The following is a 2,483-nucleotide window of genomic DNA, read 5'->3' as shown; positions in this document are numbered from 1 at the left end:
AAGTAAGTCACTTCCTATCGGTAATTACATTGAATGTAAATGGACTAAATACTCCAATCAAAAGGCACAGAGTGGCAGAATGGATAAACAAAAGTGATCCAACTATATGCTGTTTACAAGAGACACACCATAAACCTAAGGACACAAATAGGTTGAAAGAGAAAGGATGGGGAAAAAAAAAATCCTTGCAAATAGTAACCAAAAGAAAGTTGGGCTGGCAATCTTAACATTAGACAAAGTAGAGTTTAAGACAAAATCTGTTACAAAAGATAAAGATGGACACTATACAGTGATAAAAGGGTCAACTGATCAAGATTTAACAATCATAAATACATATGCACCCTACATTGGTGCATGTATAAAGCAAACACTGATAGAATTGAAGGGAGAAATAGATAGTACTACAATAATAGTTGGAGACTTCAATACACCGCTTTAAAAGACAGAAAAAAAAAACTATGCTATAAAGCAATCATAACCTTGATACTCAAACCAGATAAAAACATCACAAGAAAAGAAAATTACAGGCCAATATTTCTTATGACTAAAGATGCAAAAATGTTCAACAAATAGTAGCAAACTGAATCCAACCACCTATTGAAAAAGTCATACTGACTGCTCTGACAGGGATCACAACAGAGGGTCCTGGACAGAGCTGGAGAAAAATGTAGAACAAAATTCTAACTCACAAAAAAAGACCAGACTTACTGGCCTGACAGACTGGAGAAACCCAAAGAGTATGGCCTCTGGACACCCTTTTAGTTCAGTAATGCAGTCACTCCTGAGGTTCACCCTTCAGCCAAAGGTTAGAGAAGCCCATAAAACAAAACAAGACTAATAGGGCGCAACAGCCCAGGGACAAGGACTAGAAGCCAGGAGGGGACAGGAAAGCTGGTAATAGGAACCCAAGGTTGAGAAGGGAGAGTGTTAACATGTCATGGGGTTGTTAATCAATGTCATAAAACAATATGTATACTAGCTGTTTAATGAGAAACTATCTGTTCTGTAAACCTTCATATAATGTACAATAAAAAATTTTAAAATAAAAATTAGTGACTCCTTTATTTAATGACAAGGATCCCTAGTGGCGCAGTTGTTAAGTGCTCGGCTGCTAACCAAACAATTGGCAGTTCAAACCCACCAACCACTCTGTGGGAGAAAAATGTGGCAAAAAAAAAAAAAGTCATATGTGACCAAGAGGGATTTATTCCAGGAATGCAGGGATGGTTCAACATTAGAAAATCAACATAATATACCACATGAATAGAGCAAAGGAAAAGAGCCACATAATCATCTCTACGGATGTAGAGAAAGCATTTGATAAAATCCAACACAGTTTCTTGATGAAAACCCTAAAGAAGATTGGAATAGAAGGGAAATTCCCCAATATGACTCAGGGCATATATGAAAAGCCAACAGCCAATAGCCAACATTATGCTTAATGGAGAAAAACTGAGAGCTTTCTCTTTCAAATCGGGAAAAAGACAAGGGTGCTGGTTCTCACCACTTCTATTCAATACTGTATTAGAAGTCCTAGCCAGGGCAATAAGACAAGAAAAAGAAATAAAAGTTATCCAGAATGGAAAAGAAGTAAAATTATCTATTCACGGATTATCTGATCCTATATACAGAGAATCCCAAAGAGTCCACAAGAAAATTCTAGAGCTAATAGAGAAATTTAGCAAAGTTGCAGGGTACAAATTGAACAAACAAAAATCAGTTAAGTTTCTATACACCAGCAATGATAAATCTGAAAGGAAAATTAGGGAAACAATTCCATTTACAATAGCATCTAAGAGAATAAAATACTAAGGAATAAATTTAACCAGGGACATGAAGGACTTAAACAATGAAAATTATAAAACTGCTGAAAGACAATTAAAGAAGACTTAAATAAATGGAAAGATGTTCCATGTTCATAGACTGGAAGACTTAGTATTGTTAAGATGTCAATACTACCCAAAGTGATCTATAGATTTGACGCCATTCTGATAAAAATTCTAACAGCCTTCTTTACAGAAACAGAAAAACCAATCCTCAATTTTATATGGAAGGGCAAGAGGCCCCAAATAGCTAAAACAATGTTGAAAAAGAAGAACAAAATAGGACGACTCACACTTCCTGATTTTAAAACATACTACACAGCTATAGTAATCAAAACAGAGCTGGTACTAGTATAACAATGGACCTATAGACCAACAGAATAGAACTGACAGTCCAGAAATAAACCCACACATCTATGGTCAACTGATCTTTTTGACAAGGGTGCTAAGTCCACTTGATGGAGAAAGAAGACTCTCTTCAATAAATTGTGCTGGGAAAATTGGATTTCCACATGGAGAAAAATGAAACAAGATCCATGCCTCACACAATACACAAAAACAAATTCAAAATGGATTAAGGACCTAAATATGCAAACTAAAACCATAAAATTCTTAGAAGAACAAACAGGAGCTACACAGTTAGGCCTAGCTTTCAACAGC

Source organism: Trichechus manatus, unplaced genomic scaffold, assembly GCF_000243295.1.
Source record: "Trichechus manatus latirostris isolate Lorelei unplaced genomic scaffold, TriManLat1.0 scaffold00038, whole genome shotgun sequence".
NCBI classification, from domain to species: domain Eukaryota; kingdom Metazoa; phylum Chordata; class Mammalia; order Sirenia; family Trichechidae; genus Trichechus; species Trichechus manatus.
This window is presented reverse-complemented; position numbering follows the sequence as displayed.